The sequence below is a fragment of the Eptatretus burgeri genome, chromosome 15, assembly GCF_056783735.1.
Source record: "Eptatretus burgeri isolate ZD-2024b chromosome 15, Ebu_testis_v1, whole genome shotgun sequence".
Taxonomy (NCBI): Eukaryota; Metazoa; Chordata; class Myxini; order Myxiniformes; family Myxinidae; genus Eptatretus; species Eptatretus burgeri.
The window spans coordinates 34,104,383-34,120,832 of NC_140975.1; positions in this window are offsets into that span (position 1 = coordinate 34,104,383).

The following is a 16,450-nucleotide window of genomic DNA, read 5'->3' on the forward strand; positions in this document are numbered from 1 at the left end:
GCTGTTAGCACATACTCCTTATATGAGAACAGGTCTTCATTTTATAACATCATTTCAAGATTTTTTGAATAGTGGGGTTTATGAAGACCTATCAAGACAAGAGGAGGATGTTGATAATACAGTGGTAGGAAGTGGATTCAATATTTAAAAAATCATCTTTTTAGATATACACATTCTAAAATCAAACCCTCTTAAAGCTTCTTCTTATATTGAATTACCAAAAGAAATAAAACGAAAGAAGGCAGTTGTTAATATTAAGAACAATGATAATAAATGTTTTCTCTGGTCTGTTCTTGCTCACTTTCATCCACCAAAATGTAATTCAGAAAGAGTAAAACAATATATGAAATATGAGAATACCTTGGTCATTAAAGATTTTAAATTCCCAATGCCACTAACAGATATTCCTAAATTTGAGAAAAAGAATAATCTTTCTATTAATGTATATGGATTAACAGATACAAACAAAGTTCAAATATTAAAAATTTCAAACAACTATAAAAATGAAGAAACACACATTGACCTTTTATATTTTAGTGTTGGAAAGAATTCACATTACACATACATCAATAATTTATCAAGATTAATCTCTTCTCAGGTATTCAGAACAGCAAACAAAATATATCCTTGTAAGCGATGTCTTAATTCATTTCATACAAAAGAACGATTAGAACAACATTCAAAATATTGTAGTAATCATAAATCAGCTGTAATTACAATGCCTAAACCTGGTGAAAAGATTTATTTTGAAGATTATAATAAATCTATCATGCACCCATTTGTGATATACGCTGATTTTGAATGTATCCTTAAAAAGATAAATACTGCTTCTCCTAATCCAAAAGAACCATATACAAATAAATATCAAAAACATATTCCTTGTGGTTTCTGTTATTATATCAAATCATCTGTTGGAGAAAAGTATAACAAACTTGAACATTATCGTGGAAAAAATGCTTCACAAGAGTTTGTAAAACGATTAGAAAAGGATTGTATAAGACTCACTAACTTAATGAAAGAAACAAATGAACCGATGAAATTAACCAAAGAAGAAAAATTAGAATTTAGAATGAACAATATCTGTCATATTTGTGAGGGGGAAATTAAGGAGTCTAAAGTTAGAGACCATTGTCATCTTACTGGTAAATATAGAGGTCCCGCTCATTCCTGTTGTAATCTTAATTATAAATTACCTTCTTTTATTCCAGTCTTTCTTCACAACAGCGCCAACTATGATACACATCTATTTATAAATGAACTTTCAAAAACACCAGGGAATATTTCTGCCATAACAAACAAGTCAAAAGTATATTTCATTTTCAAAAATGATATTCACAAAACCTTTAACTCGTATTAGGTTTCTAGATTCTTACAAGTTTATGGGAACACCACTAGCCTACCTCGCATCAAATCTAAGCTCCACGGACTCTTTTCCAAATCTTAATTCATTCTTTCCAAAAGAGGAAATTCTCACTAAAGAGGAAATTCAGATTAAAGAGAGAATTCAAAGTAAAGAGGAAACTCTAATTAATGAAGAAATTCTAACTGAAGATGAAATTCTAATTATAAAGAAAATTTGAACTAAAGAGGAAATTCAGATTAAAGATGAAATTCTGATTAAAGAAGGAATTCTTACGAGAGAGGAAATTCAAACAAGGAATGAAATTCAAAGTAAAGAGAAAATTCTTACAAGTAAGGGAATTTATCCTTATGATTATATGGATTCATTTATGAGATTTAAAGAAACACAACTTCCTTCAAAAGAAAGTTTCTATAATAACCTTTATGAAGAAGAGATAAGTGATAAGGAATATAAACACGCACAAGAAATATGGAAAATATTTAAGATAAAGAACCTTGGAGAATATCATGATTTATATCTAAAAACAGATGTTTTATTGTTAGCTGATGTGTTTGAGGCTTTTAGAACACTCTGTCATAATAAAAATTGTTATGGATTAGACCCTGCCCACTATTTCACAGCTCCTGGTTTAGCTTGGAGTGCAATGTTGAAAATGACAAAACAAGATATAGATTTAATCAGTGATGTTGATATGCTTTTGATGATTGAGAAGTCCAAGAGAGGTGGAATATCACAAGTATGTTCAAAAAGATATGCGAAAGCAAATAATAAATATCTCCCAAATTATGATAGTGAAAAAGATAGTAATTATTTGATGTATTTTGATCTCATACAGATATGAGAGCAAATACAAAAGTAAAATTTGAAGGGGACTTTTATAAATTAATGAATAATGCTGTATTTGGAAAGACTATGGAAAATGTTAGAAACAGGCAAAACATTAGATTCGCAACATCTTGGAAAGAAGCTTCGAGATTGATAAATAAACCAAGTTTTGAGAGAGAAGAGGTTTTTTCAGAGAACTTTTCTGCAATTCATATGAAAAAGGAAAGTATTGTAATGGATAAACCAATTTATATTGGAACAGCAGTTCTTGATTTATCAAAGATATTGATGTATGATTATTTGTATAATGACTTAAAGAAAGAGTATGGTGAAAATGTTTCATTGTTGTATATGGACACTGATAGTTTTATCCTAGATATAAAAACTGATGATGTTTATGAAGATATGAAGAAAAATATTGGAGTATATGATACAAGTAATTTCAGCAAGAAGAGTGAGTTATTTTCCAAAAAGAATGAAAAGGTTATTGGTAAGTTTAAGGATGAGTTGGGTGGAAAAGTAATGAGTGAGTTTATTGGATTGAGAGCAAAGGCATATGCTTATAAGTATGGTGAACAGATTGATAAGAGGTTAAAGGGAATAAAGAAATATGTAATAAAGAAATCAATAACTTTTAGAAATTATTATAATTGTTTGATGAATAAGAAAGAAGAATATAGGAAAATGAATACAATAAGAAGTTATAAACATAACATATATAGTGAAGAAGTAAATAAAAAGGCATTAGGAGCCTTTGATGATAAGAGATTTATTTTAGATAATGGAATAGATTGTGTTCCATATGGATATTGTATGATAGAGTGTATAAAATAGATTATGTTTTAACGATGGGAAGATGGGTTAGGGTTTTTAAGGGCTACCGCCGCGTTTTTTCACAATATATAAATGGTTAAACCAAGTATTAATCAAACTAAAGAGTGGAGAAAATCTCAGTCTTGGTATATAAATGGAAAACATAATGAATGTGAAAAATATCAAATAAGTCTTATTGAAAAAATAACTAAAACAAAGGTAAATAAAACAAATAAGCGAATTAATTTAAAAACTAGTAAGTTAGAGGATGTAAAGAAAAAATGAATATCCTTGAATGGACTGAAAACTTTGATGGTTATCAATTGAACAATGAAAAAACAATTTACTATAATCTCAAAATGATATGTGGCTCAGGAGGTGGTCAAACAAGAGCATTAAGAGAAGTTTATCATTTTGTAATGGCACAAAAGGGGTATCTTAAAAAATATAAAGATTCAAATGTTTTGTTTGTCAATATTTTAGATGGGGATTATTGTGCAAAGAAAATTAAACTATTGAAGGAATTTGAGAATGAACAAATCTTTATAGGTTCAATGAGTGAGCTGTTCAACCCCCAGGTGTTCAATTCAATGAGGTTCAACCTCCAGGTTAAAAGGGGAGACAAATAAATATACCTTGGGATAAAAAGGGGGTTTATTTTTAAGGAAAAAAAAGGGAATCGCTGAAAATCCCCCATTCATTTACATGGGGAAAAGTGAGCCAGAATCAGTATTCTTACCCTACTTATATATATATATATATATATATATATATATATATATATATATATATATATATATATATATATATATAAATATATATATATATATATATATATACATATATATATATATATATATATATATATGTTAGGGACAAACTAATTGGGGTGACGGAGACGTGCACGAGGGAGATAACAAGGGAAGAGACGGAAATAATAGTTGAGACAAGGGAGGTAAAGGGTGAAGAGGTGACTGAGTTGGCAGAGACACGGGAGATGGGAACGATAGAGGGAAGACTACACGATGAAGACGGGGTAAGTGACGCACACACACACACGGAGGTAGTGGAGGATAATGGGGGTGAGCTCGTGGACTGGGTGGAGACCCAGTGCGAGCAGCGGGAAGGCCTCCTCCAGGAACGAGGGGAGGGAGTATGCCCCCTTGAGGCGAGTCACGACCAGGTGGGTTCGGTCGTGCTTTGCGAGGTCGAGGGGAGGAGTGCTGTGGACAGGTGCACGGAGAGCTTGGGGGGTATAGAGACCCTTGTGTGGACACGAATCCCCAGTGTGGTTGTCCCGGTGTGTGTGGTGCAAGGTGTGAGTGCCCCCGCGTGTGTGAATGAGGCACGGTGTGTGAGTCAGACACCGCGGGCGAGTGCCCCCGCGTGTGTGAGTGAGGCACGGTGTGTGAGTCAGACACCACGGGCGAGTTCCCCCGCGTGTGTGAGTGAGGCACGGTGTGTGAGTGAGACACCGCGGGCGAGTGTCCCCGCGTGTGTGAGTGGTGTGGTGGCGAGTGTGTCGAAGTGTGTGCTTCCCAGCACGCCGTGTGTGGATGAGACACCGCGGGCGAGTTCCCCCGCATGTGTGAGTGGTATGGGTTGTGTGAGGGAAATGGCACGAGTGAGTGGAAGGCCGCGAGTGAGTGGAGCCACGTGTGCGAGGGAGGTGGCATGCGTGAGTGAACGGCCGAGTGCAAGGGAGACCGTGAGTGTGAGAGAGACAGCGTGTGCAAGGTCGCTGTGTGTAAGGGAAATGTCGGTCGGCATGTGTGAACATGCAGCCGCGTCTCCCGGTGTGAGTTTAATGGTGAGGTGTATTAGCGTCGTAACACGCGGGAGTGCGTGTGTTGAATGGCGACGGAGACTGCGACAGAGGAAAGAAAGCCGAGTAGCGGCTGTAGTTGTTTCGGGGACAGTGCCGGGTTCACCCAGCAGTGAGCACGAGGTCCGTGCTGTGCAACGCACGAGGCCCCCACGTGCTCGCTTGCGAGAGTGAAGTCCCGGTCCGGAAACGCCAGCGGTGGATTTGCCGATCCCGCGGACGGACAAAGTTTAGGCAGGATTTCGGATTTGGACCGGACGGGTTCTCCACGCGATCGTGTGTGTTAAGCTCCAACGGGCGAAGAAATGTGTTCGCGTGGGGAACCCCTCGAGACGTGGGGCTTGTGTTTTTTTTATGCGCACGGTGACGTCATGGCTGCACGCGGGGTTGGAATCCGGCAGGAGGGGTATCCCTGTCGGATGGTACCGTCCAAGGAGGGACGAGGTACACGTGCAGCTGCATGACGTCACGGGCAGGTGCAAAGTGCGCGAGCTGTGAGTTGTCGCGCTGGTGCTGCGCATGTAGGGAAAAAAAAAAAAAAAGCAAGCCTCACTTTCGGGTACACAGGATTCCCGGGCAAGGGGTGGAAGACCCCCTTACCCAGGGCACAGGATGAAACTACTTAGGGGGGAGGGTTAGCTTAGCTAGACCGGCTCCATTGGGCAGGGTAAGTCCTCATGGGGTCCGTGGAATGGATGAGTTAGAGGGATTGCAGCGAGATTTAGGTTGAGGAAATAATTCTTGGATATTTGAAGACAGTGACAGACAGTGAATGTGTAGAGTTGACGTAGTTTAGCTACGTAGTGTTAAAAGGAACGTGCTACTAGTTTAAGGGACGACGTGGGAGCACGAGTTAGTTCGGGGAGGTAGTTGGAAGGATGGCAGAGTTCAGCGGTGTGTGTGTTGAAGAGTTGTGAGGTGAGTACATGATGAGTGAGTGAGGCCAGCGGGTCTGTGTGAGTGGAGCGAATGGGGAATGCATGGTGCGATGAGTGATTGGGGGGAGGAGTGACTCCGGCCCAAGGGACCCCGGGGTCAGTGTAGACTGAGTTAGTGGGTTAGTCAAATTAACAAATATGGAAGTCGTTTTGTTGTTGGTGGGGAAGTAGACTCGAAACCCGTTTGGAGGGGTGCAGGAGCCCTGTTGACAGGCTGGGAGCGTGGTGGCGAAAGGTGAGTATCGCTGAGTGGATACCCCGGGCACCAGGCTAGTCGGCCATAGTAGGCCAAGGGCCCATGGGGGGCCGGGATAGCGTAGTGGGCACGGGTGCGCCTGCTTGGTGCGGGGGCCCGGGGCGCCATTAGCCGCGTGGGCAGTGTTGTGGGCACTGGTGACCCTCGGAAAGGGGCCTGGGAAGCCAGCCTGCCACGTGTGCGTTTCAGGGGAGGTGCCATGGGGGGCACTCCCCGGTGTTTAGGGAGCTGGTAGGCTCGGAGGCAGTGTAGTGCCCGGGGGTGCCATCGTCGGAGAATCGGCAGAGGGTCGTGCCTGCCAAAGGGAGCCACGTGTCCCAGCCATGAGACCGTGTGAGGGCACGGGAAGAAAATTGGGGGGCGAGGCCCGAAATTGTAAGGACACCAACACAGGCGACGGGAATCTGGGTTGTTAGAACCAATAGTTTTAGCGAGAGGTGCTTGTTGAAAGCCCCGGGGTAGTTTAACAGTTAAATGGTTAGGGTAGATAGGAAGTGTACCCCTCCGCACCATCCATCCCCTCGCTCTCGTTGTGGGCCGCTGGACCCACTTTGTGTTGTAGATCGCTGAACTCTGGGGAGGCCATCCTGAGGCTTCGCTGGGCCTCGACACAGGACGTTAGCTCTCCCTTATTCCCCTCCGGGAAGGGAACGTAGGGGTTGGGAGTAGGCTAGGTGACAGGATAGGTTAGCTGAACGAAGACGATAAAGGGGGTTAGGGGACGATTTAGTGGGGAAGTAAAAATAAATAAAAAATAAGTTGGGGCTAAATTGGGGTTGACAAATTAAGGGAGTGGGTAGAGACAATGACAGGCAAAGGCGATAGGTTGGGAGGGAGACCGTAGGGTAGGTCCGAGCCCGCCTTCCGAGTGGCCAGCACCACCGCACTCCCTCCACCAACCTCCACTGAACGGCAAAGGCTGGCCAGCTTCATCTGCTGGCTGCGTTGCTGCAAGGCAAAGGCCGGCCCACTTCATCGGCAGCTGTTGTTTTGCTGCAAGGCCTGTGCCGGCTGGATCGTCTGCAGCTGCTGTGCTGCAAGGCCTGTGCCGGCCGGATCGTCTGCAGCTGTTTTCTGCAAGGCCTGTGCCGGCCAGTTCATCTGCCGGCTGTGTTTGCCTGCAGCGGCCTTGTTCTGCAGGCTGTGTTTGCCTGCTGCCTTTGCCATGCCATGCCCACTGCCCCTGTTCACCAGCCCCCGTTCAATTTTGCTCTGCCCCCCCCCCTGTTCATTGCCATGTGCGCCAGGATCAGAAAGCAACAGTTTGCAAGCTGCAAGAACTGCCCTGTTGGCAGCTACAACACGGGCCTGCAGTGGCGGCCCGTGCACCGTGTTTGCGTGCATCCATTCATCCATCCATACATCCATCCGTTGAGCTCATTGCGTGTGCCACTTGAGCTGGCACGGAGACTGCGTTTGTGCAGCCCATGCACCGTTGTGGTGCACTGCGTTCAGTTCGAAAGGGAAGGCCTTGGACTGTGTGTGAGCAGCCGGCCACGTTCCGTGTCACCTGCATTGTTTGAGCCAGAGACTGCATGCGAGCAGCCTAGCTCCCTGCTAACTGCTTTCTTTTTGCAGAGACCATTGATCCTGGGCCATGGTTTAGTGTAAAATTTGTAAGTTAAGGTTAAGATGTACTGTACATATGAGTGCGCCCCCGGCATGTCTGTCTTAGCGCCGGCAATTTTATTTAAGTCGTCCGTGTGAGTGAGTTTGTTTAGGTAGTTACTCAGCCCTCAGGTTATTTATTTTGGGGACACAAATACCATGAATGTCGCACTTAGGGATCCATAGGTAAAATGTACTAGGGGAAAACTACACATGATGGCACGCGAAAATTTGACGACTCGGGACGAGTCTGTAAAAAGGGGAGGGGGTAGTGTTGTGGTTGACGAAATTCGCAAACCACCATTCAGGTCCCTTAGGTGAGATATCTCTGTAAGTATATGTGTAGTTAGGCCCAAACCCGTTGTTTAGAGGGAATAAATGTCATTCATTCGGGCTGCGACCCCTCTAGATAGCCGTTTTTCTTTTACTATCTTTATTTTGGACCAGCCGCCATTACTACCATTACTACCACCACCAACCACGTCTCAACAGCCATCACACAACAACCACCAGCCGCAACGCCGCTTCACGACAACAACAACGCCAACAGCCACGACCTTTACTGTCACAACTCGCCCTCGCAACCATCGCATCACCGTCATTCTCGCGCCACTTGTGGGCACCGATACTGGACTCGTGCAGGGCGCGCACCGAGCAGCGGGTGCAGAAACACCAGCCTTTCCGAAGAAATCGGATCAAAAACGACTCACGCCCACTTCTGTTCCGTCCTATCAGCGAGCATGGGGCGATTTGGCCCCGCCTCCAGGTGCGTCGGAGTAATATCGCTATATGCAGATTCATGGATCAAAAAGCATTCACGCCCACTTTTCCTCTGTCCAATGGGGAGCCAGCCAGAGGTAAAGGGTCGAAGGTGAAGGAGCGAGGCCCCGGGGGCTATAAAGGGCCGCGTTCGCTCGCCGGTAGTTGAGTGGAGTTGGAAAGAGTCGGGCAGTTGAGTTGGGAAGAGTCGGAGCAGTGGAGTTGGAAAGAGTCAGTCAAGTTGAGTTGGGAAGAGTCGGAGCAGTGGAGTTGGAAAGAGTCAGTCGAGTTGAGTTGGGAAGTCAGTGAAGAGAAGAGTCGGAGAAAGCAGTTGGACGGAGCTGTGGAGAGTTGGAGAGGTGGCGGCGGCGAAGGCAGTCGAGGGGGCGCTCGTGTCAGAGTCGGGGAGCTGCGGAGAGGGGAGGCCGATAACGCGGCCGATGTCGCGGTGGAGACGCTCGTCGCGGGACCCGAACCAGCGAGATATCCTCATCCCCCCGAGCATCAACAACCCCCTCCTGTTTCCCCCCGCGCTGAGATAGTGCGAGAAGGGGGCCCCGTTCCCACCCCATACCAGGCAATCCCAGCGAGGCCCGCGGAGTCGGGGCGCCACCGCCATTTTGCGGCTCATCACCAGACGGGTAGGCTCGACGCGGTCTCGGCCCCAGGCCCGTCTGCCCCCCCCCCCTCATAGTGGAGGGTGGTCCCTTTTTCTTTTGCTTTGAGTATATGTGTTGTCGGCGCCGTCTGTGAAGTAAAACTGTATAAGTGTTGCCGTGTGCTCGGTAGTCGGTGGTAGATCTGCATTGTGTTTTGCTTTTACATTTGCTTTTTGTGCATTACTGTGTGTTTCTTCTTCTTTTACATTTGCTTTTGGTGTATAATTGTATATGTGTGCTATCCGTGTGCCATCGCGAAATAAATGTGCTCTATGTTGAACTGTTTTTCCCGTTTCGCTTCGTCTTTTCTCTAATTGAATCTCCATCTTACTTCACGTAAAGGGTTGGTCGTGGGCTAAAACGCCCGATAATTAATCGAACCGTCCAGGTTGACGATAACACCACTCGGTTATCCCGATAGTACGGAACAGGTCGCTTAAAGTGGCCCGTGTCCGAAGTCGACCTGCGGCGAGGTGCGATCGCCCGGTCTACCCTCGGTGTGGGTACTTAGGTAGGTCGAATTTGGCGAGCAACCCTATCCCACGCGGGGGGCCGATTGGCACGATCGTGGTGAGGCCGAAAGGCCCACCCGTGACTAGTTCCCGGCGTTAGTCCGAGAGGGTCACGACGGGATTGTCCGTCCGGTGGGCGACGTGCCGCGATTCGAGTTACGTGGCTGTTCGCACGCCGGCGGGCGCGGAATCCGCAACAATATATATATATATATATATATATATATATATATATATATATATATACATATATATAAATATATATATATATATGTATATATGTATATATACATATATAAACATATATATATATATATATACATATATATGTATATATGTATATATACATATATAAACATATATATATATATATATATATATATATATATATATATATCACCTACTTATCTGTCAGGATACCAGGGATGCTTTATTTGGTCAGGGTACCAGTTTCACAATACCATTTTTTTAAAGCTGGTTTGGAATCTTTAATAGATTGGTGTTGGCGCAGTGGTTAGGGCAGCGGCTTGCGATCCAAAAGGTCCTGAGTTCAAGCCCCGTTGGGCCACTGAATTAATACACCAGGGGGTTGACTCAGCCTGTCATCCTTCCGAGGTCAGCGAAATGAGTACCAGTGTACTGGGCCGGTGTATACCCCGGTTAAAATAGGTGTACCATATCCCTGTGTCGTAAGAGGCGACTAGGGTTGCGTCAGGAAGGGCATCCGGCGTAAAACATGTGCCAAATCACTATGCGGATCATACGGATGATCCGCTGTGGCGACCCCTTGCAGGAGCAGCCGAAAGAAGAAGAAGAAGAAGAGTTTGGAATCTTTAATGTGAGTGTTGACCACTATGATCCACTTTCATGTATCCTCCAAAAGGAGTTTATGATGTATCATCCATTTTGTGAAGTACCAGGAGAACAGCATGTGGTGGGATGCTTTTGTCTGGAATCAAAACCCAGAGTGAACAATTGAAAGGCAACTCACCCTCCAGTGCCATTTGAGATATCCCACAAGTGTAATGATGACAGCAACAAGTAAATTTAAAATAAATCATCTGAAGCAGCATAATTTATTTAAAGAAAAAAATCATTTTTAAGATATGATAGTGCAAAATGAAAAACAGCATATTGTATTAAAGAACTAAAAACAATGTAACTGGTTGGCTTCAGCATCGTGTAGTGTTTCGGCTTTGTAAGTAAAAGTTTTCACATGTTAACTTCATTCCAATGGCGTATCGGTAGGAATGCTGGATATTTACCTGCAGCAAGCTGCGTGGGGCACATTCATTAAACGTGCACAAAGTTGTATAGCACTGGCTTTACTTTTGTACTTATGGACCCATGCAGACCTTCCAATTGGCACAGATGCAATCCTTTATGAAATATGGATGAAAAGTGGAAAGTTGAGAAGTGGTGCAGGATGACTGTAAGATGTCTGACATGAGTGAGAGGAAAAGGGGTGATAATGGGCTGCTGAAGCCAGGGAAAAGACGAAGAAGAGAGCAGAGAGAATGGCATAAGGATTGGGGAATGTAAGGTTATGGTTAACATAACTGGAGCTCACTTGGCAACGCAAAGAGTTGGGGAACGCTCAGGGAGGATGAAAGGTTTTGTAAAAAAAAAAAAAAAAGAAGAGGTTGGGAAAGTTTTTTAAAGACACATGTGAGCCTCAAGGAAAGGAAATGTGGCTGATTCTAATTTTGCAGGTCAAACCTGGGGCCCTCATTAAAATTAATTGTCTCTCATTTGTCTGATACATTTTGCCTTAAGGTTTCCATGGCTCTGTCCATCTGTTCACCTCCTGGCATCCCCTGATCATAGCCTGAGTGGCCAGTCTCGATCATGAGTGATGGATAGCTTTCATTAGCCCTCATATAGACCCTTCACACTACTTCTGTGAAAAACATAATCTCCAAGGTGTTATCATGCCTGCAGGAATGCTTTATGTATGATGTGGAATGCTTTCCAGTGGCAGATATGGTTTTTCGAAACTTAAAAGAATGTTGGGATCTCCATGTAATACATTATTTAACAAAAATAAAAAATCCTCTTCTTCTTCTTTCGGCTGCTTCCATTAGGGGTCGCCACAGCGGATCATCCGTATGATCCGCATTCTGATTTGGCACATGTTTTACGCCGGATGCCCTTCCTGATGCAACCCTGGTCGCCTCTTACGACACAGGGATATGGTACACCTTTTTAACCGGGGTATACACCGGCCCAGTTCACTGGTACTCATTTCGCCGACCTCGGAAGGATAACAGGCTGAGTTAACCCCCTGGTGTATTAATTCACTGGCTCAACGGGGCTTGAACTCAGGACCTTTTGGATCCCAAGCCGCTGCCCTAACCACTGCGCCAACACCTGGCTTCAACAAAAAAATTTTTTTTTTTAACAAAAATAAAAAATAAAAATAAAAAAAAACTTTAGGATTTCAGAATAAAAAATCTAGAAATACTGAATTAGGTTCCAATTTATAAAAAGTTTCTATTTTATTTGTAAACCGAATCTTAGATTTCTGTCAGTGGGAACAAAATGAGATGGTCAAGGAACTGTTCATAATAATTCACCTCATCAAGACTACCTTTCTCATCCACTGCTAACCTACCACACGATATTATTTCCATATTTACAATTAATCTTTCTAGTTTTCGTTTTCCCAAGAGGTAAAGGCCTGTGTCTAGCTAGAGCATAAAGATCTTTACATTTTGGGTAAATGATCACCCAATCATGGCATCCATGAAGGGAGAGGTTGCATTATCTCCACAGGAATGGCAGATATCATGCTTATGATACTTGACCAAAAGATACTCAGCTCGGCTGTGGTGAAAATAAACTATGAGATGATTAATGACCCCAAACATGTTCAAGTGAACAAGATAGGAAACTTAATATCCTGAAAAAAAAATTGTCAACAATTTTGGGATTTTTGTAGGAATGAGGTCTATAACATCACATTTTGAGTAAGGTCTTGCTCAACTTGTACAGGAATTTAGTGAAGGCCACATTTAGAATATTGTGTGCAGTTCTGGTCATCACAGTTCCAGAAGGACATAGATGCCATAGAGAGAGTTCAGCGCAGGGCTACGAGATTGATTCCGGGCCTTGCTCGACTCAGCTATGAGGAGCGGCTGAAAGAGACAGGTCTTTATCCACTAGAAAGGAGGCAGTTACGAGGAGATATGATAGAGATGTTTCAGATGATGAAAGGTATAGATAAAATAAGTGCAGATGAATTATTCAACAGCATAGACAGTGATAGGACGAGGGGCCATAGCCTGAGAGTTAAGAAGAGGAGAGTTATGATGGTAGCAAGGCAAGGGACTTTTACTCAGAGAGTAGTTACTGCATGGAATGGCCTCCCTGCAAAGGTAGTGGCAGCAGAAACAGTAGATAAGTTTAAATTAAAATTAGATAGGTACCTAGAAGTTATGGAGATAGAGGGGTATGGTGATGTTCCATCCATCCATTTGGACCATACTCTATGCAGAGTACTGGTGCTGCCTAAGCAGTCTCCTTGGCTAATGGACACAATCCTGGATGGGTTGCTACTCCGACACAGGATACTAGCATGCTGGCACTCATTTTGCCGACCTCGGAAGGATGACAGGCAGAGTCAACCCCACATGGTATTAATTCAACAGCCGAGTCAGATTTGAACTTAGGATCTTAGGATCCCAAAACCACCACCTTAACCATTAAGCCGACACCAGGCATATGGGGATGTTGATAAGACTTTTCAGTCGTTTGAGCATTGATGAGTGACTGTGTGCACGTGTACGGAGTGCTGTTAGTGGGGGTCTTGTCAAGGGGGATTATGTGTTTGGTGTTCTTTGTTTTTATCCAAGTCCATGCCTCCTCCCCTGAGGGGAAGAAAAAAAATTACAAAAACTACAACAAAAAATAAAAATAATAAAACAAACAAAAAAAATCATTTCATTAATTAAAACTTTTTTGCATTTTCTTCCGTGGATCCTGTGTAGATAAATTAGTGTGGTTTTCACGCAGGCATGATGGGCTAAATGGTCTCCACCAGTGTTAGATTTCCTTCCTTGTAAACTTGACCCTGTGGAAATCAAGGCCTTCAAGAGTATTGGAATACCCCAAGAAGAAGCTGAGTCTATGGGCCTATTGCAACGGCATCACAGAAAGGGCGTTTGTCTCTCTGTCTTCTTCGACCCCTTTCATGTCTTGCACCCTCTGCACTTTCATGCTTTGTGTCCCCACTCCACCCCCCCCCCCCACACTGGTTTCTGCAGGGCACACATGGTCCACCATTAACCCCGTTCTGGTTAAACGACCTAAATCCAGGATCACTGCTTACCTCCACCCATTTGTTCCTCTTTTTTCCTGCCTTTAGAACCCACTGCCACATTATATTCAATCTCATTCTTTCCTCCAGGTCTTCAAGACAGCCATTCACCACCATCTCAGATCGTCCCCAATCCAAAACCATGATCTTTTCTACCCTCTTTAACCCACCCCACCGCAATCCCACCTCCTTCCAATTTTCCAGTTTTCCCTCCTGAGAGTTTCTTCCTGTATCCATCTTGTCTGCCCCATGGGTCCTCTCATGCCCATCATTCCTCCCCACACCCATTGTTTGTCCAAGTCTGCCTCGATCTTGGTCTTCAACACTGCTGTTGATGTTTTCCCCTTCTTTCAACTGTTGCTTTTTCCTGTTGTGTTGTGATCCATTCAATATACTAACACTATCTCTTCCAGGAGCCTTGACTATGTAATACAAAAAATCTCTTCGATGCCACAGGCCTCTGTTCTTCATTGCGCAGCCTGGGAGCCACTGGCGGCCCCTGGAGTGTGGCCGATAATACACAAATGTGAAAACATCCCATAATAATCTGCCATAAATGCTGTCAAATTGACCCAATGGTTTCAAATAAGTGTTCCAATATGAAGCATAAAAGTAACATTAGTAGGTAGGAGTACAGTATACAATAAACCCTCAAATGTTGCGACTTTCGACCGATCGTGGGCAAACTATTGTGGTCCAGTTTAGTTATCGTGGGATTGAATTTTGGCCAATCGTGGTTTTTGTGCTTGGATGAGCCATTGTTTGTCTCTGTGTGTACAATTTCCTCCCGTTACAAGGTTTTTCTCGTTTCTCACGCACCGTGAATTGTAGTCCAGACCAGCATATGGAACAAAGCTAACATTAATAAGGAGTCATCATCAAAGAGGAAATGACAGACAGAGTTTCTGTAACACTAGATCTACAATATATAATAGACATACAACAATTAATAATGGTGCCCAAATGTAAAACAATGCACAAAATTAATTGTGCCAAAAGGCAGAGAAAGTTTATGACATTGTGTGAAAAAATCCAGTTGTGAGATACATTGGCAAGAAGCAAAAATGTGGCATGTGTGGGCCATCATTATGGGTTCAGGAATCAGTTTTTTTCAATTACAATCACATGTGAAGCAACCTTTTCACCAATGAACATTGTGAAAAGAAAGGAACAGATTGACAAATTAACATTTGGACTGCCTCACAAGGATTGCTGTGACAGATTACAAAATCTGTATGAAGAGGGTCATGGAGCATTGGGCACACTTCTGCTCAGCCAGCTTTTAAAGTTTGGACATCTAACTTATTGCAGTAGTCGGACTTTGGGGCTTCTGGTGCACCTCAAAAATGTACATGTAAGTGAATGGGGGAAAAGGCAAAAAGTTATTGAATGACACCAAAATCCTCTCAAATTTCTCTCTTTTTACTTCCTTTTCTTTCTGAAGTTTCCCAAAATCTTCCTCCCCTTTTTCAGGGGTTCTGAGGCACTTACTAAAATTTACATGATATACACCAAAACTCATCATAGTTCCAACAAATATTTGTTCATGGTTACCCATCATCGTCGAGTATACCAATAAAAAAGGCAGCGGTTGCCTGTTAAAACCCCACAACCCTTATTATATTTTAGGGATATATATATATATATATATATATATATATATATATATATATATATATATATATATATATATACATATACATATACATATACATATATATACTAGTAGTAATGCCCGGCGTTGCTCGGGCTAGCAATAAAGCCTGGCGTTGCCCGGGGTTTCTTGCAAATTTCCTGAATAGCGGTTAGGGGTTAGCAGTTAGGGGTTAGCGGTTAGGGTTAGCGGTTAGGGTTAGCGGTTAGGGTTAGCGGTTAGGGTTAGGGTTGCAGTTAGGGTTAGCGGTTAGGGTTAGGGTTAGGGTTAGCGGTTCGGGTTAGGGTTAGCTGTTAGGGTAGCTAACCCTAACCCTAACAGCTTGGCGTAGCGGAGGTAAACAGCGCCCGGGGCAAAGTGGAAATTTGCATCCCCCGTAGGCCTTAAACTTGAGTGGATTTGAATGGAAAATCCCATAAGGGATATCGATTTATCGATTTTTTCGAATATCGGAAGTGCTATGGAAAAAAAATTTATAGCCAATGACCAAAGTTGGACCAAAAGCCATAATCGTACCGAATTTGAATGGAATCCGTTGGAGTTTGTGAAAATGCATCAAAACGAATTTTGAGAGGTCTCTTAAGGAAGACAATAATATCATTCGTATATGTGCCAAATCTTGTTTCATTTCATGCAGTAACAAAAATCTGATGGTGGAACAAAGAAAGGGGCATGCCGAAATATATATATATATATATATATATATATATATATATATATATATATATATATATATATATATATATATATATATATATCCATAAGGGAGGCTGTCAATACCATTTTCGAAAATAAACCTCTCATCATCAAAGCCCCCAATGCCTTTTATTGACCTCCTCTGTATTTAAAAGATGTTTAGAGCTTCTTATTTTATTAATTGTTCTGTATTCTTCTTTGTTAAAGGCTAATTAGTTGAAATA